The sequence below is a fragment of the Pleurodeles waltl genome, chromosome 2_1, assembly GCF_031143425.1.
Source record: "Pleurodeles waltl isolate 20211129_DDA chromosome 2_1, aPleWal1.hap1.20221129, whole genome shotgun sequence".
Lineage (NCBI taxonomy): Eukaryota > Metazoa > Chordata > Amphibia > Caudata > Salamandridae > Pleurodeles > Pleurodeles waltl.
This window is the reverse complement of record NC_090438.1, coordinates 858,563,030-858,587,716: the sequence shown is the minus strand read 5'-3', so window position 1 is coordinate 858,587,716 and position 24,687 is coordinate 858,563,030.

The following is a 24,687-nucleotide window of genomic DNA, read 5'->3' as shown; positions in this document are numbered from 1 at the left end:
TCCCTTAAGTAGTATGTCACGTCAAGTGCAGCTTGTTTTTGATAGTAGTGTGAAGTAGAGGCGGCTTTAGGAGAGAGAACTGTTTACATAAATGGACACTCATTCTGCTGCCTTTAAAACATTACAAGACTGTGACATCACACCGCCCCAGGATGACTTAAGTGATAGTAGTGACCATTTATCAACTACTCCAGAAATGTCTGCCTAAAGAACCAGTAACAAAATCCAGCTGTACATTACATTGCTGAGTTGACTGGCGTCGGAGAAAATTTCAACAGACTACGACCCTTAGTTAAAACAGGGTTATAAGCACTGGATCATAATTAAGACAAAGCAGAAATTATGTGAAAATGCCACTGACGTTCTATCCCAGCTTTCTTATAATGACCAGTGTAACTCATCTGTAGTTGAACCTGCAGTTATTACAACCTGGTGGGTCAAAAGTCAGACCAAAACAAACGTAACTACTATAAAGACTTTCTCAGAAACAATAACTTACACAGAACACTCGGATAACTAATAAGGTTATTTGCCCCAGTCACCACAAGTAGGGCCAGATGTACCAAGAAGGCCTTTTGCGAGTCGGAAATAGTGATTTTTAAGAAATCGCTGTTTCTGATTTGCAAAAATGCAATGTATCACATTTGCGATTCGGTAATAACGATTTCTTAAAAATCGCAAATGCTATTACCGAATCGCAAATTGCGATACCAGCCCCATTTGCACCTTTTTGCGACTGTCTTGCATTTCCAAAATTGTGATTTCTTAACTGGAAATCGCAATTTTGGAAATGCAAAACCCCAGGGTGCTGGGGGCCTAAGGCCCCCTCTGCTGCACCCCAAAAAGTTTTCTTAGGATATGGAAGGTGCACACATGCCAAAAGGGCGTGTGTGCTTTACATGTACATTTTAAAAATGCATTTTAAATGCATTTTTAAAATTTGCACATGGTTACCACCAAGTTCAACTTGGCGGTAATTAGCGATTCCTTAATGCCCAATTCACATTTTGCAACTCTCTAAACAAGGTCACAATTTTAAGGAATCGCTATTTTAGCGATTCCTTAAAATTGCTTTGAGAGTGCCTTTAATACATTCTGAAATGGCTTTTTGCATTTGCATACGGGCATTTGCACCGTTTGCGAATGCAAAAAGCTTTCATACATATGGCCTGTAGTTCTTTACTATTTTTCAGTCTGAGAAAAAAGAGGAAAGTCTCAGATTTCCTAACATGAAGGACAGAAGCCCAGCAAAGATAAACTAAATCAGAATGCTTTGGATCCCTTGAGCAACAATGAGGAGCAATGTAATTGGGCAGAAGAAAACTCAGAGGACATGATAAATGCCTATTGTCGAACTCGGATGATTTACGACACACTGAGCATTACTCTAACAAATACTCAGATATCTTTGCAGCACACACCCAGAGATACTTGCTTGAACAAAGCACTTGCAGATTCCAATTTAAGTTCCTCTGAGCTACAATCAAGCCTGAAAACACCACAGCCACATAAATATCTAGATGTCTAGAGTACCTCCAAGTACTTGGACTTAATCAATGTGCGCTGAGTGATGGAAGTTTCCTGCAGTGTCTGCACTGAATAAAATAATCTATAATTTACTACTTTTGACCCTTATGCCCTTTTCACAAGCCTGCCTTTCCTCTCATGACCATGCAACTCTTTTAAATGTGAGGGCTTCTGAAAACCCTTTCCCAATAATTCAAGCAAAGGGTTGCTTCCAGTTTGGCCTGTTCAGGATGGTCTTGGGCCTTTCACAGAACTATGCAAAATCTGAGCCACAACTTTCAGTGTTTGCCTTTTACACTATATTCTACAATGGCCCTGCCAAAAGAATAAAGAGCTGTCATATTTTAAATAATTTTCATACAAGCTAATTACTTGTCAGGACACATAGGCCCAGACTTACGAGAAGGTGGCACAGTGCAGCAAGTCACTTTGCTGCGCCACACTGCGTCACTTGATGCAAGGGTTCCTGCTTTACATGCAGGATTTTTTTTTGTGCAAGAAAGGGCATCTTTCTGTACAAAAACAAACCTGGGTGTCTTATTCCTCTTTCTATGGACAGAAAGAGGAAAAGAGAAAGAAATGAGGAGAAATAAAGATATTTCTACTCATTGTGCCTCCCCTGGAGAGGGATAGCTTTTGACACATCCTTAAGTTTGCAAGTCTTGTAAATCTGGGGATGCATCAAAATCCATGAGTGTGGCGTCTGAACATCCACCACAATATCTATGGAAGGCTCCACTAGTGCAGAGTAAGGCAACAAAGCGATTTGCGCTGTCTTGCCTTACTCCATATCTATGAGGCTATGCAAAGCCATGCAAAGTGCCTTTGCGTGGCCTCATAGATATGGTTGAAAAGTATGTGCTGCCACTGTGTCACTAAAATTGATGCATTAGCAGTGCAAGCCTCTCACAAAAATGCTCTATAATGTTTTCTATGTCTGACTAATTACCATGTGCTTGTAGCCAACATAAACACAACTGAAGTGCTGTGTATTGTAAAAATCATATGCATTTTGCCCTCGTCAATGGTGTTAACTGTCCAGAGCTGCTGTATCATATTTTATTAGCACCAGGGTCCTTAGAATATGCAAATATAGACCAGCTTCTACCAAGAACAAGGGTTACTTCTGTTTCTGACACTATTGCAATTGTGTTCAGCTACAACAACTTTAAAGATCAACTCATTCTCCTTTCCTCCCCATAAAAGGAACTCATATGAATTAGACAATTCCACATCAAGTTTCTTCCTGGCAATAGTTGCTTCACCCTACTCTGCCTTATACTCCACAAAGTCATCCGTTTCCACAGACACTCACTAAAGCACCTGACCATCAACTTTCAAATTCACATCTGTTTTCCTTTCTCCACCTTTATGTTGGCCTACCAAACCATTCACTGTTCATCTCATATACCCCTTTGTCTAAACACAATGCAGACACTTGAATACAATCTCCATACTCATCCTGGGACCATCCATATCAGCCTAGGATGGCTCCTGGTGGTCATCGACCCTCGGCATCCCCCACCCACCCCAACAAACCACACACGCAACCTCTGCTTTATCCTGGACTCATCGCTCACCATGACCCGCCAAGTCAACTCAGTCACATCCTCCTGCTTTCAAACACTCTGACTTCTCTGGAAGATCTACATATGGATCCCAAAGGACTGTTGTAAAACTGTAACCCATGCACTGGTTACCAGCAGACTCGGCTTTGGCAACACACTCTATGCCAGTACCACCCAGAAGAACCTGAAGAAACTACAGCACATTCAAAACGCCTCCCCCAGACGTATCCTGGACATTTCCAGCTGCAAACATATCTCCAATCACCTAAGAGATCTCCACTGGCTTCCTATCGAGAAAATAATTAACTTTAGGCACCTCGTCCATGCATACAAGGCCCTCCGAGGACTAGGACCCACCTACATCAACCACTGCATCACCTTCTACTCCCCTATCAGACCTCTCCACTCTGCTCAACAAGCATTAGCCACCATACCCCGCATACGGAAGACCTCGGCTAGTGGAAGATCCTTCGCCTACCTCGCAGCGAAGAGCTGGAACACCCTGCCGCTGAACCTCAGGCAGTCACCATCGCTACCTCAATTCAGGAAGGACCTTAAAACCTGGCTCTTCAACTGACCCCCTTACTGCCTTGAGACCCTTATAGGTGAATAGTTGTGCTTTATAAACCCTGATTTGATTTGAATACTCATGGATATAACTTTCTGTGTTCTAAACCCATTCCCTTTTTAATAAGACAACATTTCCAAATGATCTCTCAGACCTCTTTCAGTGCCACTTTGTTGCCATCACTGATATGGGGAACAGTTCAAAAGGAACCACAAAAATATCAGGTTTTCACAGTAAATTCTTTACACCTTCCCATACACCTGGCAATGGTCAGAAAGTTGAATGGGTGGGTCTTCTCATCAAAGGATCACTGTGAACTACCACACCTCAAAATTAGCAGCAGCTTTCTTTGGTTCTCAATTACAAACTACCTTGTTGTCTCTACTCATGTCCTATCATGCCTGAAATCACTCTTTACCACTTTCTTAACAAAGGTGCTTAGCCATTACCCTTTAAATATGCAGTCTTCGAAACATTACCATCACAGATCCTCCTGCCCCCTGCTAGCTACTGATCTGTCCCCGTACTCCCTCTCTTCTTTGAAATTGTTAAACAACTAGGCCTTGATTACAAGTGCAGGGCTAAATTCTTAACCCTGTACAAACGTGTTTGCACAGGTATCAGAAATATTAGTTCTGTGATAATTATCACATCCTCACAGCCCCTGATAAATTCCTGCAGGATTGACCTGCCAAAATTTATTGTGGGAAGAGGCCCATAAAAAGGCCAAATATGAGGAATTTGGTATGTTAAATACAGCTTCCGCTTGTTGTGCCTCATTTGCAAGTCAAAACGTCAGAATAGGAGGTATTTATCACACATGGTAAATACCTCAATCCAGGGTAATAGTATTTGCCACGTGTGGTGAGTACCTCACCTATTCCACCTAACTTGTAATAAGGGCCCTAATGTTTAACTGCCTCACCACCTTTTTAGCTGCTTGCAACCTGCTAGATACCCTTCATTCTGAAATATGTGTTCTGCATTACATTGAGCTGCACAGTGCAGCACACATGCAAAATTGGAAAAGAAAGGATAAATGAAAGCATTTCTCTGTGATAGCCTCTAGTTGAAGTGGGCGCTATTTTCTGATGCTAAACCTTACCTACTTTTTTTAGTAAATAGAGTACAGCATCAGAAACCTCAGGTGGTTGCATTGGAATGCCCGTAAACCCCCACATGGTATGCCCCCTTGGTGCTACGTAAAGCAAAGCAGCGCTATGCACTACTTTACGCTACTTTCAAATGATTTTCCAGCACAAAAGTAAATTAGCTAAACAGATTTAGAATTGATTTAGATCACTTTTGTGACACGAACATAGCACTAAAACTTAGTAAATATACCCCTTTATACTCATCACTCTGTCACATTATTACTTTCTCAGTCTTTTATTACCATGTCTATGCTAATGACACTAAGGGGCTCATTCTGAGCCCGGCGGGCGGCGGGCGCCGCCTGTCTGGCGGGAACCGCCATATGGCCGCTCCGCGGTCGAAAGACCTTGGAGGCCATTCTGGCTTTCCCGCTGGGCTGGCGGGCGGCTGCCAGAAGGCCGCCCGACAGCCCAGAGGGAAACCCCTTCCCACGAGGAAGCCGGCTCCGAATGGAGCCGGCGGAGTGGGAAGGTGCGACAGGTGCAGTTGCACCTGTCGCGAATTTCAGTGTCTGCAAAGCAGACACTGAAATTCTTTGTTGGGCCCTCTTACGGGGGCCCCTGCAGTGCCCATGCCATTGGCATGGGCACTGCAGGGGCCCCCAGGGGCCCCACGACACCCCATACCGCCATCCTGTTCCTGGCGGGCGACCCGCCAGGAACAGGATGGCGGTATGGGGTGTCAGAATCCCCATGGCGGCGCAGCAAGCTGCGCCGCCATGGAGGATTCCTCAGGGCATCGGAAAAACGGTTTTCCTGTTCTGACCGCGGCCAAACCGCCGTGGTCAGAATGCCCTGCGGGGCACCGCCAGCCTGTTGGCGGTGCTCCCGCATCCCCGGCCCCATCTGTCACAGAGTGGCTATTAGATAACTTGATAGAAAGCTGAAATAATCTGTTTTTGTGAAGCCTAGAAACCTGTGCCCATTCCCTAAACTAATACCGTACCCTCTGATATTCAACCTCCTACTTCAAGCAGGGCCCTGGAAGTATATTTGAACATTGATGTACATGGAAATATTCATAAACAGTATGTTGACTCTGTAAGTTACTGATCATGGTCTTGAAAGGCATGAATGGCCCTTCTCTTAACTTCCTTTCCTAAGCCATAAACATATGTATTCCAGAATCTAATATACTCTGGGCCATTCGTAACCTTCTGGTCACTCCAAAGCCTCTAACATGTAAACACCGTTGCTATATAATAGGGTCCCGGTTGTTTAAGTATCCGGATAATAATTAAAGACATTTTCCACAATCCTATTCCATTGCATGGTCTCACTAAAGCCATTCAATATAAAAGTGGGCTTTATGAAATATGTGTAATACATTACAATGCCCATGCCTGGAAAATGGTCTGTTTTCACATTCTTGCATTTTTCGTCCACATTTCTAATCATGCACTAATGCCTGTTTCTGAGATCACCTTTCAAGTTTCTTTACTACCTGTATGCAAGTCAAGAAGGTTGCTATAGTTAGACTTGTCTGGTTAGATCAAAGCTTCTCTCAAGGGACATTTACATAATCTACTTCAGACCTGGGAGAATGTTAAATAATGGCAAGGAAATTCATTACATTTACAAATTTCATGTTACGTAGAATTCATGAATTTTCTTGAACTTATGGCTTACTCTATTTTACATTTGTATTTTTCTTTACTTGAGCATGTATCTTGTTTTAAAAGGTCCCATGAGACATCAGTGGAAGACATCTTCTATTCAAACAACTCTCCAACTAGGAAAAGCAGGGTAGAAAAGTGACATGAGACCACTTCAATCCACATTTTGCTACAAAGCCAATTTTTAACAAACATTTTTATAGAATTTAATAAAATTTCACAAGAACAAAATTACCCTGTTTCGTTCAGCCTTAATCTACTCCCACAACACCAAAGAAGGGACTTTCTTGAGAAAGTTAGGAAAACCCCAAACACTTTAAATAGAAACATGTTTACTGCTATCCTAAAAAGGCCTTGACAGCACAAAGGTCAATTTACTCAAAGGGCTTCTTTAGTTCCTAACTCAAGGACCATCACACCCTGGAAAATATAAGGGGCATATTTATACTCCGTTTGCGCCGATTGTGCGTCAAAATATTTGACGCACAATCAGCGCAAACGTTGCCCCATATTTAAACTCTGACGCCCGATCCCGCAGACGACAAAATTCCGCCGTGTGCGTCATTTCTTGGATGCGGCAACCCGCCCTGCGTTAATGATATGCAGGGTAGGCGTTCCCGTTCAAAAAACGACGCAAACGGCAGTGCGTCATGTTTATGCTTCTGGGCAAAAATTACGCTCGCCCGTGAGGCGGAGCCAGAAAATGGCGCACAGCCCGATTTGTGTCAAAATTTAACGCCTGGGTCAGGGCAGGCGTTAAAATGGGGCAAACACACCTGTATTTAATCAGAACACACAGAACAAACAGCAGAGCAGCAGAGCAGCAGAGCAGCAGAGCAGCAACAGGGAGACATGGAGGTGAATCTTATCCAGCGTGCACGCAGACGCAGACCCCAGCAGCAACAACAGCAGCTACCACAACACCAGCAGGGACCCCAAAGGCAGCGCAGAAGGCAGGAGAGGATATTCCGCCCAAGAACCACCCTTCAGGGCCTCAGGGAACACGACATCATCCAGAGGTACCGGTTGAACTGGCAGGCCATCCAGCAGCTGCTGCAAAACATTGAACAGCAGTTGGCCCCCACTTTGGTGACACCCCGCACCATACCAACAGAAACAAAGCTGCTTGCCGTACTTCACCTGCTGGTAAGTGGCTCATTTCAAACAACTGGTGCCCTGGTTGGCGGAATATCACAACCATCATTCTCTGCATTTCTGCCAAAAGTACTGGATGCCATCATTCGCCTGACACCCCGCCACATCTGCTTCCCTAACACACTGCAGAAGGAGCAGGAAACTAAACAGGGGTTCTACGCAATCAGTGGCTTCCCACACGTCCTTGGTGCAATCGACTGCACACATGTACGCCTTGTGCCACCTGCTGCGACTGAGCACCTCTACTGCAACAGGAAGCACACACATTCAATCAACGTGCAGGCCATAGTCGATCACCAGGGATTGATCACCAACATCGTGGCTAAATATCCTGGGAGTGTACATGACTCATTCATCTTCCGTCACTGTACCATCAACCAACACTTCCAGGATGGACGGTATGGCAATGGACTACTTGTTGGTAAGTACTAAAATCTACTTATTCACACACTGCACAGCAACCCTCTAGGACACACAACACATACACCACACCAGCAACATGTGAACAGGAACATACTGAGGTCCTGACATCACTAGCCATGTTTCGTAAGTCACCATTGAACCTGTCACACATCGGAATTTACTGTACAGCCTAATGTGAGGACGTCAATGAGTGTGCTAGCCGAAATGTCACCTTGCAAATTGTAAGTCTCACAATTACCTTTACATTAATACACTGCCTAAGTCTAAAGGTATGGGATGTCCAGGGTACTTCCATATGAACGTGCTAACAACACTTATAAATTAAACTCTACATTGAACTATCTACTCACCCCAAGTGAAGACACAAGGACACCTGTATCACAAGTCACAATGTTAGGGAGGGCACACTGCACTGAAAATCACAAAACATCCTGATGACAAATGGTTAGAAGACAAACACGTGCTCAGCCAAGGTAAAAACACAATGCAGAAGGTATAGCCTACAAGTATAGGATGTCACATCAGTACACAAAAGAGTCACAGACAACACAAGACAACTACTGCCATGAACGGTCTTTTCAATAATGTAAGCTACATCAACATGATCCCATTCTTTTTTTTCTTTCAGCTGATCAGGGATATGGCATCCAGCCATGGCTAATGATACCATTTGGGAACCCGAGTACTGCTGCAGAGCGGGCATACAACAACGCCCATAAGAGGACACGCAGCATTGTCGAGCGGACCTTCGGCATCCTCAAGTCAAGGTTCCGCTGCCTCGACATCACTGGTGGTAGCCTACTATATTCCCCCGAGATGGTCTGAAGGATCATCCTCACATGTTCAATATTGCACAACATTTGTGTCAAAAGGAACATTCCCCTCCTCGAACCAGACCCATACATGCCTGAACACGAAGAGGAGGAGGATGCTGGCCTGCAACAGGAGGGGGAACAACCAAACACGGCTGCTGGAGTGCGTAGGCGCCAACAGATTGTAAATAATTTCTTTTCATAATTATCACTATCACCACTTAATGCACTATTGTAAATAAACACTGATAACAAACACCACATCATGGTTTGGCCTATTCATTTCTGCCCACCTTTAGCTTGAAATATCAGAAGAAGAATGTCGTCTCATTGAGCAGTAATGATATAACAATCAGGACACAGAAAAATACACTACAAATGTAATGGCCACCATACAATGGTCACATACACACACAATGTAAATGACTGACATCCTGTATAGTTCACCTTTGAAGGGCAATAGCTGAGGACCACACATATGACACACATACATGTAGGAAACATGGATCATCGCAGCAGATGGCACACAACTAAAAAACCATCACTCAACTAGGGGAAAACAGGCCTCATACATCAGGCAGTTCACATGCTTATGCTTCAGGAACAGGAATGTATTACCAGACTCTTGGCAACAGTAATTCCAACTACTTTCTATCTTTGCAATGACTATCTGTCACTAGAGTTACACATAAGCAGAACATACACAGCACAAGTGCTACACATATGACAAGCATCCAGCACATCACTACCCATCTACATGTCAGCCCTTTTGTAAAAACATTACACACACATGCGGCTGGTCACACCCCACCTGTCTGAAGAGGTCCCTGGAATGCTGATATGTGTACACTGAGATTCCCTCATCTACACACACACACTCACAAGAGTCATCCAGTGTGCCACACTCTTTCCTATGCCTACCATTGTCATAGTACCATCTCACTGCATGGAACTCAGCTCATATAATACACTGGCTTGGAGTTTTTAAGGCCTGGTATCACCTGTAGATTGATTCTCGTGTGAAAGGTACTGTAGGCTAATTTTCAGCAAATCTCATCTGACAGGACTAGTGAGACACTGATGGAGGCCACACCAGTGATCCCCTCCATGCACACCACCCAAATGGTCATGCCCCGTCCCTGCTGATGCCTCCTACAGCATAGATGTTGGCATTTGGGCAATTACATCATTAAGCATTGCTACTAATGTTGCTGTGTAACACTTTATCAGGGTTCATGTGTCACCTTCAAAACAACACAGGACATACACAGTGTGACATGTCAACTGTCTCCTGCTCCCTCTGACCAGTCCTAGTCAGACCACTGATCATGTAATTTCTGAAAGAACTGGCTCCTGATTGACCCAGCATCCTGTCAGCCTGACTGGCACCTGTCCGTGGGTCACCCTAAAGATACCTGGGGTCCACCTATGGACCACACGTGCTGTCCAAAACCTCTTGTACCTCAAACACTAATTTGTCATTAGCCTCATCAATGTATACTCAAATACATAGTATTGTATCATCTGACTGTTATTTATATCATATTTGTGACAGTGCCCTTGAATAGCTAAATCATGGCCCTTCCGTTGTCTGGGCCTCATTAATGCCTAAACTACAAAGTGTGACAGTGTACCTGGACCAAGGCGTTTGATGGTGTACGTGGCCTCCAGCCGAACCAGCAACCTCAGATAATGTCCATGAAAAGTCAACACATATGAGGACCCTGACAGATCACACGCAGAGTTACATTGTTCAAATAATAAAGATGAGTCGTGTGTGCTGAATACCAGCCATTTACTTCTGCACAGAGGCTATGATGTTGCCTGATACATTACCATCCACAGAGGCCAACTTGAGTACAAATGTTGCAATGACACATGCCGCATCCAGACACCTGAGACATTCGCTCACTCAGCACACCAAGGTTGCCCAGCTGAAAGTCTCATTACACGTCTTCAGTGACAGGGTGTGACCATCCACGTGTAGGTGACCATGTCCTCAATGACTTTTCTCAAATTTGGCTACAAACAATACTCATTAGATACACGATTAGCTGCCACTAACACATGAGGAGACCTGGACGTTACAGTGACAACATACACCTTTACAGTTGATACTGGATCAATATTGGACCACACACATGTACATGTACCATCCAATCAACAAAATGGTTGCAAGCAGCCTATCACAGTAGTGTCCCAGTTGTAACATAGCAGGAAGAATGAAACATGCCACTAAACCAGGTAATGCATAAAGGGCCACATACATCAACAACCTATTTGCTATCATGACATAAGGAATGTTGAGATTTTGCTATAAAATCAATGCAAAATGGTATGTCAGAATTCTCCAAAGAATCAATAGGGCAAACGTCAAATGGGCAAATGGGATTACAGATTAGCAAACAGTGAATCATACCCAATTTGCTTCCATGGGCATGCTGCCGATGGTTTTGCATTACTGAATTTGGGAAACCCTTGGATAAAGTTTCAAGTCTGGAAGAGCAAACCCCAGGGTCCTGGGGGCCTAAGTCCCCCTCTGCTGCCCCCCAAATATAATTTTTTTATGCACATGTGAAGCACACACATGCATAAGGCGCATGTGTGCCCTACATGTCAAAAGTGAAACACATTTTAGATAAATTAACTCGTAAATAGGACATGGTTACCCCCAAAAAATGTTTAGGCGACAATTGCACTACCTAATTGGCCTTTATGCAATTTTGAATAGCTTGATACATGTGGACACAATTTTGCTAAGGAATACATCCTGGTATCTCATTCATATTTTGAAATTAGCAATCAGCAATTACCTACATATGTGTACAATTATGAGTGATATCCATTCTGGCCAATCATTGCTATTGCACTGTGAATACCTTCTATACATCCTATAAGGGTCATTTGCTATAGCTAACCTCAAAGTTTATCACTTAGCACCGTTTGGTCATGACAAAATTCATTTCTCATTTGGACAAATGAAAGACATATTTGTCATAATGCGTCATATTTCCACGCATACAGGTTGTGCGTCATAATTTTTGACGCACAGGAGTGCAGATAATGCAGAGTCAAAAATATATTTCATAAATAGATATCATAATATCCTGCATAACATGGCATCCGTTTATTTCCATTATGCGTCATATTTCCACACATACAGCTTGTGCGTCATTATTTTTGACGCACAGGAGTGCAGATAATGCTGAGTCAAATATATTTTTCATAAATAGATATCATAATTTGCTGCGGCTTAATTTTCAACTCTAGAACTGTAAAATATGCCTCAAACAAATATTATATCCCAATAATGAAAACATTTTTGACTCTGCATTATTTGCACTCCTGTGCGTCAAAAAATATGACGCACAAGCTGTATGTGTGAAAATATGACGCATAGTGGAAAAAAACGGCACCCATTTTATGCAGGATGTGATGTAATAGGATATCCTGTTTACAGAATCTGTACAGTGGGTGTACTTTCACTTTCACTTTGCAGTCTCAGATTATTCTAGACTGTGTGGCTGTGTGCAAAGTGTTGTCCTGTGTATTAGTGCTTTTGTGTCCAGTGTGCCATCTCACTTGTGCTTTTGTCATCATTGTCTTGTTGTAGAATACTGTCTGAGTCTGTGTTGTATTAATTTGTCAAGTCCAGTGTTGTATTTATTGTCTGTGGGAGTCTGTTGTGGGTACTGTAATATAGGGGATAGTTGGGCTCTTCTTCTTAGGTTTCCTTTGTATTTCCCCACTCTACCTTTCCCCATTTCCCCCTTTTCCTTTTTTCTACTACTTTTTCCCTTATTCAGTGCTGACATGTCTGGTAGGCCACAGCTTTCCAGGATGGGTGAGGAGGAATTGGGGGGGGGTTATATGGCTTGTTTGCCATTTCCTCCCACTTATGCTGGAGGCTGGGGGTAGGGTGATACAGGGGTATCACACGGAGGCCCGTAAAGTCCGGTGGGGGAAGGTGCGCCATCACTTGGTGCGTCTATATGGTAGCCAAAGGAATGACCATCAATTGAAGCACCGCTGGGCTGATCTGATCTCCAGGGAGCAAGATCTGCTGGACCACCTGGGAATCAGGATTGGTGGCCATGTTGGTGAGTACAGATCATTTAAATGTGCACAATTTAAAGCTGTGTTGTGACATGTGATGATTGTTACCCAATCTGCCAGATAAGTAGCTGACTGTGTGTAATGCTAGGGAAACATACAGGGTAATTGATGCACTATGTGAAGGATGACAAATGCTAGCAGTCAGGTAGCTCATGTTTTCTACACATACAGGTTGCCTGTAACAGAATGTAATGTAGTGCCGCCTTTGTGTCAGACAAGCGACACATCAATGACGCAATTAGGACTCTACAGGTCACAATAGCCAGTGAAGTATGGATGTAGAAACATCATACCTACATATGTTGACGCTATATCTAGACTGACATTTGTAAATCCTACATGATGCTGAAAATGAGTGCTGCCTTCATGTCAATTGAAGTTAGCAATGTGGCCCACACATATGTCACATGTGTGTCTGGTTGGTGTGTAGGGTAAATGTTCTTGGAAGTGCCATGCCTTGTCGTGATAAATGTGCTCCTTCACATTTAATTGTTACATGCCAGATCTGAGCATGAACCATATTTGTTAAGGACTCAGGTGCCCTCACCTAACATTTTAGACAGGTATTTATTGTCACGTGTGCCCAAATCAGAATAGGGATGGCAGTCCAAAGGTATGGACTAGGGTACAAACATCTATGTTTGGTGCCAATCACCATTGTTTGGACACATCAATGTATGAAACTGTAACAACATGAGGTATTGCCAAAGTACCTGGCCCTCTGTACCATGTACCTATCAGTCACATATGTGTCATGACCACATAGGCTGTTTGAGAGGTCAAGCAGTCCTCAAGTAACCAGCTTTTGGATGTCTCTCTTAGATGCACATGATGAGATGAATGCACACCTATATTGTTGGTGCATACTAATGGAGGTGCATCTTTGCCACCACATAACAGTCCGGGCCACTGCATGTGTGTAGTAGTGTGTGTAACTGTAGCAGGAGACTCATCCGATGTAAATGTTGCACATTAATAATTCCATGCAGTATGAGCATGTGTGAAAGTGTTTCATTACTCAAGTCATATTATCACATTGTCTTTGTATTTGCAATTGTTTGTCAGTGCACGGATTCTGAGTATATTCTTCCTTCCATGCTTTAGAGGTGGACCTGCACTGTACACAGTGGGAGAGGTGGATCATTTTGAGGACCCCGACACCTACAGTGAATGTTGCATGTGTGGTATCTTTTGTGTTTGCTGGTGATGCGTGATGGACTACTGTGTGTTGAACAGATTGCAAGGTTTGATGCGCTGCCCAATCATTAGTCTTGTTCCATTAGTGGGATTTCAGTTATCACTTAATTTTGAGTTGACCTATGCTTATCCATTTGTCAGAATTTGGGTCTGTAGGCCATTCCTGTAGGGCCCGCTATGGGAAATGGGGTGAGTCATGTGGAATACACTAGTTAATGTAAGAGTTGCTCTGGGACTCGTCTCGGACTGAGCCTGCATGTCAGACTGACATTCTCCCAGATAGCTTCTGCAAATGGCTTGTCTGAAATCTGCTGCTTCCCTAGTAAACGATGTACTGAGTACACTGTAGGTTGGATCTTCCGGGGGCATGTACTTCCACAAGTTGTACTAGAAGTGTGTGGGACTACAGTGCAACGGCCTAGGTGTACATGCTATTCATGATCATGGGTGTTCTTGCTCCTCTGTGTCTGTAGAAAAATATGCCTCACTGGAAGTATGTGATGTTGGCCTAGGTCAGTACATTTTGACATGTGTGGACCTTGGATAGGACAAGGTTTAGCTGACTCCGATTTGTTGATAGCCCTTCACTGGTGGTGTGTGTGTGGAGGCAAAAACATGTTGAGCTTTCTATACACTCCTGGGTGTGCATCGATTTTGGGATTGTTGGTTGTTCTTCCCACCCCCCCTGAAAGACAGCCATGTGTTTGGGAATAGGGTACCTAGGACTGTAGCAACCAGTATGTTACACATACTTGTGACCATTTGAAACTTTGTTTTGAACCTAGTGTACACACTCGGTTTTGGCACATGAGTTCTATACTAGCAAATCCAATTACAAATTGTAGATCTTTAGGGTTGTGATTGTTATCACATACACTGACATATGGAGTCCAGGCAATAGGCGGAGGAGGTGCAGCATGAATGTAGGCTGCATTTGTAATTTTTATGATGACAAGTTTTGGCTGATGTCACCCATCATGTAGATTATTGTATATGCTATGTGTGAGATGACCTTTGTATGCAGGCTTCCCATGTACTTCCTCTGAGACTTTCAATGATCTATATGGTGATATGAGCTGTTACAACTACAGTAAAAGTAATTTCCGATTGACCACTTGTGCTATTCCACACAATGCATTTCCTATGGTAAATAGTTGCCCTTTCTCTTCACAGCTGCAAACATGAGTGCCGCACAGAGGCATGAATTTGAGAGGCGGGCCATGAGGTATCGACACATCCTGCAGGTGCAGTCGGGGTTCCGACGGATGGCCCGAAAATACCAGGCGAATCGGGCCTCCGGAGCATGGTGGGCTTCATCACAGGGTGGCCCAACGTTGCCCACTACCGCCACCACCACCACAACCACCAGTTCTCCCCAAGTGGCCCCAGCAACGGCAGGGAAAGTTGTCCCTGCCTCTGCAGCACGACCAGGACCCAGCATTATAAGAGCTGCAGGACAGTCCAGTGGGATACGCTCAACACCCACACAGAGCACCTCTGCCGGGACCCAGACAGCAGCAGCACCTCCAATTGACCCTGCGGCATTCCAGGCTTTGGACCGCAAAATGGACAAGTTCATAAGGAAGGTGGACAAGCTGAGCCAGGATGTGGCCTACATCAAGAAGCGGGTCAGGTCCATCAGGCGGACCCTCCGGAGGGCCAACCTCTAGGACTGATATGGTCTATTTAAATTAATCCCTCCCCTCCCTCCTCTTTCCTTTTTATCATGATTAGTGGGCTTGGGGGATTAGTGTTAGGTTAGTATAGGTTGTTAGCTTAGTTAGTGTTAGGGAGGAGGGTGGGGGGTCCTTATTCTTTCTACTTTTCATTATTATGTGTGTGGGTGGGTGTCAATGTTGGGGTTCCTGTCTGATTAGAAAAAAAAGAAAAAAAAAATATCCAAAAAAATATATGATTGTTTAGGATAGTATAGTATGTGTGTAGGTTAGTATGTGTTGTCCTGCATGTGTCCTGTCTCATAATGGTGGGTGGGGGGTTGATGTTTAGATCGATTCGTTATATGTGTAGAGTAAGTTTAGCTTAGGTTAGTTAGGGACAGTTGTGGGTAAGGAGTAGTCAGGTTAGATTAGTGTAGGTATGACTTTTCCCTTAGTTGCCTCTGGTGTGAATACTTATGAATAAATATATAGTTAACCCTTTGCATTATGTGTTAACTGCTACTTGATCATGGCCTTGCCATCAGTGTAGGTGATTGTTGTTCTATGACATTTGTGTCCTATGCTACAAACCAAAGAAAAAAGAGGTTTAAATTGGCAGCTACCCCTGTGCTAACTTGGTAAGTATCCACCATTTGATAGAACCACCATTTGGAGTTTACATGGATCACAAATGATTTGTGTTGATGAGTATGTTTTCTACATCACAAAGTGTGCTTCCAGACTTGGTATTGTGGGGAATTTTTTAGGTCGGACTGCAGTGTGATGTTCAGGGACATCTTTGAAGATGAGGTGTTGTTAACACTCTTGTCTTCTTGTCTTCATTACTAATATAAACCATGTGTGCAAAAAATCAGCATGAGTTCCTATTTGGAAGTTTACTCAGAAAGGTTGATTGATGCTCTGTTTAGTTGTGTTTGCTTAGATTAGACTGCATAATTCAATGTATTAGTATAGCATGGTGACAACATTTATCAGCCACCATTAGTTGACTTTGATTTCTATTGATGGAGCATTATTCTGTCTAACACAGCATGATTGTGTGTGGTTTCTCCCTTCATCAGTTATTCTCCTCAGGATGGGCAGGCTATGATGCAATCCTGGCCACTGCACAGATGTATCAGACTACATGATGTCAGGACAGTTGTATTGACAAGCTACATGGTTGTCACACAGGCACGTTTGAGTTATCTACTGCACAGTTGATGTGTCAAATTACACAGAGACATATTAGGTGTGCAAATGCTATTTATTGATAGGTGCTGTAGTGCAATATGTATATTGTCCAGGTTTGCTGAGTCCGTTCTAGTGAAATCTTACATGGTGATCCTACAGAAGGGTTGTGGATAATGCTCCTGACATGCTGGGGTGATGTTACTGACAGTGCAGAGCGACAGGATTTGCCAATTAGTAGGAGAGAGACATTCACTGGCAATGCTGTCAAGTTATACAGTGGTTAGCAGAACAGTCATTGAGTATAGTTGTAGTGAGACTGGCATTTGACAAAACGTAGGACCTTGGTCAAAGTCGGCCATGGTGCAGGGACTAGTGCTTCCGGGTACTCTTCCGTGTGAATGTGATCTGTTCCATGTCTTCTTCTTCTGATGTGTGTGTTGCCTGCTTTGTCCTTGTTGTTGTTGGTTGTGAAGGGGCAACACACACCTCAGTGTTAGAAGACGTGGAGTCAGACATCCCGGTCGCTGCTCCCTGTGAAGGTCTTAAGGGCAGTACTGCAGCAAGGAGGGCCTGCTGGTTTTTGAGAATAGCAGCTACATCACGATGGTAGGCAGCCAGGTCGGCCCTGAGGGAGTCATGATTGCATTTGTGCATGCATTGGAAAGTTTGGGGTGCGAGGTGTTGTGGCAACTCCCTTACTGCAGTGGTGAATTCCTTGACAGTTTCTTGTAGTCCTTTCAGTATAGATGTTAGGGCTTGCATAGCTGCTGCCTGATCTGCAGATGACATCATGCACGAGCGCACCCCCTCAAGGCTGGCTGCCATATTTTGCATCCCCACCCGCACCTCCTTGGCCAGCTCCCGCTGTACTCCAACTACAGTTCTTTCAAAGCTGGTGCTGTGCAGTTTTGCGTCAAAAAGTATAAATATGGCCCAAAGTGTTTTTAATGTAACATATTATATAATCACTTTTGCACATTTTGCACATCAATGTTTGTAAATTACTCTTCTACCCTCTTCAAAATAAAGGCATTTAGCTCTATACTTCCAGAGCTATAACTGATCAGGAAAGATGCACTGGTGTAAATAAACAACAATAATGCAGACAGTGACCTCTGAACTTATGAGGTCTCATTCTATTGTGAAAATTATTTGGTGTGATTCATTTTTATTGCCCAGAATCTCAACTTATCTTTACAGTTTTCATTATATAGCCACTCCCTTTCCTTCATATCTGATATATAGGTATATAGCCATAGCCTTATAAGGCTGAAAACATTGTACAAATCAAAAGAAACATTAGGGCCAAATTCATTTAAATGTGGTATACTCATATGGTACCTTTACCTCAGTTAATGGTTTGCTGAGGCTTAGAGAGATTACAGCAGCCAGAGAGATATGAATGTCTATCTGTGGTATTTCTAAAGTGTGAACCTCAAAAAAAGTCAATGGAGTGCTATACAGGGTCAAAGATAAGTGTACAGTCAACAAATGATTGGATAGATAGCTGGCTTGTTAGCTGGTAATGCACTGTGATGTAGACTTCTTTCAAGCAGTGTGTTTTCAATGATTTTCTAAATCGGAGCAGCAGGTGGTTGAAGATGACAGGGGATAATGTGGAACCCTGGTGAATTCTCAGGTGATGGTGATTTTTAGGCCCTGGAGGTGACCATGTGAAGAAACTTTAGAAAAGGTAGGAATTGAACAAGTAAAGGACATTTGAAACTCCAGGATGGCTATGAGGGTTGGATGGTCAATTATGCTGAAGACAGCTGAGATGTCTAACTATATCAGAAGGCAAGGGTCAGCTTCATCTGTGGTTAGGAGGGAGCCATCTACAATATGGAAAGTAGCCTAAACCAGAAGTGTGAGCTGAGCCAGACTTTTAATTGTGCAGGAGATGGGTAGCATTAATTGGATGATTAATTTGAACATAGACTGCATTTTCAACGATCTTGCGATGAATGGTACGTGAGTGGTGTCATATCTGTTGTGGTCATCAGGGCCAAATGTAGGTTTCTTTAAGAGTGGGAGGATCTGGTGTGTCTTGAGAGCTCCTGGGAAGATGCCTTGAGTGAGGGAGTCATTGACAGTGATAAGTAGGAGTGAGAGAGCTTTGATAAAGAAAGATAAGACATCATCTTTTAAAGGCATGGTTTTGAGGGAGTTGAGTATGTCAGGAGATCTGCACAGGATAGGCTTTGAAGGATGACTATTGATGGATTTGACAGGAATGGGTGGGGGTAAGAGATGAAACGAGCATGGTGTTGTTGATGTGCTGTTGGATGCTCTGTTTTCTTTTAATGAAGAAGGGGTTGATGGCATTGCACTTTTTTGGTGGAGTGAGGAACAGGTAGGTCTAGCGTGGCTCTGATGCAGTACTTGATTGTCTTGCTTCTGTTTGTGAATTCATTCTATTTTTCTTCTATTTTCTTTCCTGTTTGTGGATGGATTGTTCATTGCCAGTAAGGTCTTTAGAGAACCAAGCTGCTGAAGGCTTTGACTTGCAAGTGTGTGCTTTATTGTCTATAAGAAAGAAAATTATTATGAGCTAGAGGATCAAAATAGTTCCATCACTGATATTCCTCCTCCCATGGACATTACAAGTCCTGCTACAGTTTATGAAATAGTGGCTCCCAGAAGACGAACAACAAGACCTTCTATGCATGTATATCCGCCAGCACAATGCACGTCTGCCTAGATGACATACCAATATTTCCTACATTCAAAGACTTAGAAGGCAATGATTGAAACCATTAAGAGCACAGCCTACTTTAACACACAAATTAACAGGTGCAACACCCTCAAGAGAGGAACTTGTGCAGGTCAAAAAATCTATGTTGAATGTACGAGAAAAACTATTGGACACTATTGGAAGAAACATGGATGAAGGGTTCTCGTCCATTATTAATAGTATTGATAATTTAAATGATTTCACTAAATCATTGTGTGGTATTATTCATGAGCAACCCAGTAATAGAAGAAAAGATATCACTGTGTAGTTTTCAGAATACAAAACTATAGTTAGAATGTAGAGAAATTAGGTGTTGCTGCAAGGGTACTTAGCTGAAGAACCATACATAATAAACAGGAAATGACACATTTTAGCATCAATTTAGCCTAGGGCTTGGGATGGTTATATCATTCCTGGAATTGCTCTAAACTATGCAAACATGTTACAATGATCATGTACCCCCTGCTATATAAGCTGAGGAGGCTTTCAGCCACAGTAGTTTGCCTGTGTCTGATGTGATAAGGGGCCAGATGTATCAAACTATTTTACATTTGCAAACGGTTCGAATCGCAAAATAACAAGATTTGTGAATGCAAAACAGCCTTTCCAAATGTAAGAAAGGCATTCACAGTACATTTTTAAGGAATCGCAAAAATAGTGATTCCTTAAAATTGTGACTATATTTTGCAACTCAGTAATTGCAAAATGAATGTATGAACAGTTCGCAAATTGTGAATGGTTGCAAAATGAGGATTTTGCATGTGCAATTTACCACCAACTCAAATCAGGTGGTAATCAGGTGCAACCTATATAAAGAGGCCCAAAGTGCATCAGCCTTTTTCAATAATGGCTGCACTGTACGTCATGGCGAGGAGGATGAGGATCCTAGCAGGTTTGAAGAGAGGGAGGAGGAGATAGGAGCGCTTTTTCGGTGTACGCATATATTTGTTTGACCAAACATAGGAGGAGACATGAGAAGTACAGTTTTAATTCTACCATGATATTAGACCAAATATCATATTTACAACCACAACTGCAGCAACACACACACAGAACCAATGCCATGCCCACTCATGTGCAGGTGGTATGCCCCCTGCACCTCTTAGCATCAGGAAGCTATCAGGGTGTAACAGCAGCAGCTGGATGTGTGTCCCAAGGTGCGCTCTCATACTTGTTTCATGCATTCCTAAATGCAATGTTCTCAAAAATCAATGAGCATATCAGATTCCCAAATATCCCACAGCACACAATTTTAAAATATTATTAGGTAGCTCAATTCACATATGTAATTGGCTGCATTGATGGGACACATGTTGCAATCTGTCCACCATCTGATAATGAGTACATCTACAGAAATAGGAAAAATAGCCATTCCATGAAGAGACAGGTCATCTACAATACCCTGCACATCATCACAGATTTAATGGTCAGGTTCCCTGGTAGCAAACATGACTCCGACATCTTCAGGCATAGTCCTGAGATCTGCTGCAAGATTTTGGCCACATCTGCTATGTTGCACATCGCAACATCAAGAGGCATACCCCTGGAACCCACAGATACAGAGTCAGATGATGATGATGACCCATTGCCACCCCCTCAACCAGAAGATTGATCCAGAGCAGCAGAAGGCAGACAAAGATGCGTAAAGATTATGCACAATTATTTTTGATGTAAGTATTAAAAACACCACATATTGGGCCAGATGTATCATGATATGGCCTTGCGAATCGCAAATAGCAATTTTTAAGAAATCGCTATTTCCGAGTCGCAATAGGCCATTTATCAGAATTGCGAATCGAAATTAGCGATTTCTTAAAAATCGCTATTTGTGGTTTGCGAGGCCCAAATACTGAATCGCAATTTGCGAGAACGCAAATTGCGATTCGGTAATTGAAAATCGCAAATTGCGAGAATGCACAACTGGAGGAGCCTGATGACATCACAAGCAGGAAGTGAGTCACTCCAGGCAGTTTGCAGGTGCCACACCCAAACTAGCACTCAGAGAGAGTCAGCCCAGCCACAGTGAACAACTCTGTGAAGAAGGCAGGACTGCAGATCCACCATGGACACCTCTGCACAGGGAAAAGAGAAGGGAGAAAGGAAGCTTAAACTAAAGTTTAGTGAGCAAGAGCTGGAGGTGCTCACAGAGGAGGTGGTCAGGAGCCATGACCGTTTGTTTGGCAAAAGCTCACTCCAGGTGCCTGAGAGTGAAAAGCGCAGACTCTGGGCAGATGTTCAGACCAAAATCTGTGCTTTTGGAGTAGCGCAGCGCTCTGTGGAGGAAATAAAGAAGAGGTGGTACGACCTGTGGTTCCGTGCCAAGGAGAGGGTTGCAAGATGACTGCAAGAGGCCAGGAGCACAGGAGGTGGCCCACCCACAGAGACACCCTCCACCCCGAAGGAAGACCTAGTGGAGTCCACACTCCTCCCAGAAGCAGTCAGTGGGGTCACTGACATCGACACATCCGGCACACCAAGTACCAGTAAAGGTAAGTGCAATATTGAAATGTAACCCCATATGTGTATGCACAAAAGCCCCTTAGGAATTAGCATGTAGGGCAAAGCATTGTGAGAAGTAGTCCATTCCACATCTTAGAAGCAGCACAACAATGTCTTATGGGAGTGGTAGTCCACAACCCAGAGCCGAGAGTAGCACATAGAATGTAATAGGCAGAGCGACACACTGAAGACCACAACACCCACAACATTGTGATGAGACGTAACTGTACATTTATTACCATTGTGTGACCTTTGTTGATACATACATAACTGACATGCTGCATATTGTCATTGCAGGTGGCCCAGGCCCAGCAGCTACAGCATGTGCCATTGCAGGGGAAACAGAAACCCAACCTGCTTCTGACTCTATTACCAGCGAGTCACAGAATATAGCACCCATCCGATGCAGGGCTAGGGCAGTACCACTATCAGAACTTGGCCAGGACTCTGTTGACCAGCAGGATGACTCACACACACCTTCCCCGAGTGGCAGATGCACTGGTATGCAGGAGCCCTGTCCACAGCATAGCACAACACCCGGCAGGATTCCTACGTGTGCAGGCGCACAGGCTTTTGATGCAGGTGAGGGACCATCAGTGTTCGGTGGCCTCGAATCGGCTATGTTAAAGCAGCAGCGCCTGCAAAACAAACAAATCTCTGTGTTACAAATGCAGATGCAGGCACACAATACAAACATGGGGGGGCTGCATCGCCAGCTGGAGTGTCTCAATGCGAACATCAATAAGCTGCATGAGGGACAGATCCAAGCATCGGAGAGCACGAGGGAGCTGACTAGTGCAATGAGGGAACTGTGTCATGAGCTGCGCCACGACAGAGTTAGCCACCGCAGGCAGGAGAGATGTTTTATGGGTATGTTTGACGTTTTTTGTCACTCTGTCAATCGGTTGGCAAATTCAACAGCCCTCATATCGCGGCGTGCTGCGGCCACACAGGTGGAGGCAGCGCACAGCAGTAGGGATGCGGCACAAGGACTGGTGCAGATCACGAATGTGATAGACAATATGATGGGTAACCCCTCAGCCACACCAAGTGAACTGGGACTGGGGGACACTGAGGACACATCGAGCCTCAGCAGCTTAGCTGTGCCCACAACTGATGCAAGACGTCGCAGTGCCAGGCACAGCACTGTGACTGAGGCAGAAAATAGAGGTGCCAGTGAGGCAACTGCTCACTCGAGTGGCTTGTATGGCTGGAGAAAATGAGAGTATTGGCCACAGGGGACTGTAAATGTTTGTGCCATACAGGAAACTATGAAGGAATAGTGAATATCTGTTAACTGCTTTTGTTTATTGTTTCATTTACTTATTGTTGCTACAAGTGGAACTGATATTACCTGACATTAAGGTAATAAATGTACTTACTACAAGTACAATTGTCAGTGGATTTGTGTTGTTCCTACTTACATCTGAAATGGTTGTGCGTGATGTCAGCACGCCTTTGCCTGCCCTCTGCTGCACTGGTCCGGTCTGCTGGCTGTAGGGGTGGTATGGGATCATCATCCTCATCAGATTCAGAATCACATATTTCCACAGGTATGCCCCTAGTGGTAGCTATATTGTGCAAATTGCACAAGTAGCCACTATTCTACATGTTGTCTCTGGGCTGTGCTGTAGTTCCCCTCTACTTTTGTGGAGGCACCGGAAGCAACTCTTCAGCAGCCCAAAGGTGTGCTCCACCACATTGCGGGTTGCCCTGTGTGCTGCATTGTATGTCCGTTCAGCAGGTGTTGTAGGATTTAGGTAGGGGGTCATCATGTAGGTGCGCACTGCGTAGGCACTGTCTCCTGGAAGGAACAGAGGGTATAATGAGTAACTGAGTCATCTGACATCAGCACGCAATCAATCCACCATTGTACAGAGGGTCAATACCTAGTAGATATCCTTCACCAAACTACCCAGCTAGCAGTCTTGTGTGAAACCCGCTGTGGCGAAAGATGTATGAATCATGTGTGCTCCCTGGGTACCTGGCCACGAGATCAGTTATGATATAGGAGGCATTGCATATCACCTGTATATTCATGGAATGTTGGTATTTACGGTTGCGGTACACATACTCTGTGGCTGATGGTGGACAGATTGCTACATGTGTCCCATCTATGGCACCTAGGATGTGGGGGAACTGTGCTATCTGATAGAAATCTATTTTTGTCTGCTGTATTTCCTGCGGGGTGTGGGGGAATCGGATGTACTGGTGTATTCTGCTCAGCATGGCGTTGATAAATGCATTGAAAAATCTAGAGAGGGTACTCTGTGAGACACCCCCAGCTGCTGCTATGACCCCTTGATAGCTCCCTGAGGCAAGTAGGTGGAGAGAGCATAATACCTGCATATGGGTGGGGATTCTATGAGTCCTATGTGTTGTGCGCTGCAGTATGGGTTGTAGCTCAGCTATCAGGTCAAGTATCATGGCTGAGCTCAACCTGTACTTCTCAAATATTTCCTCCTC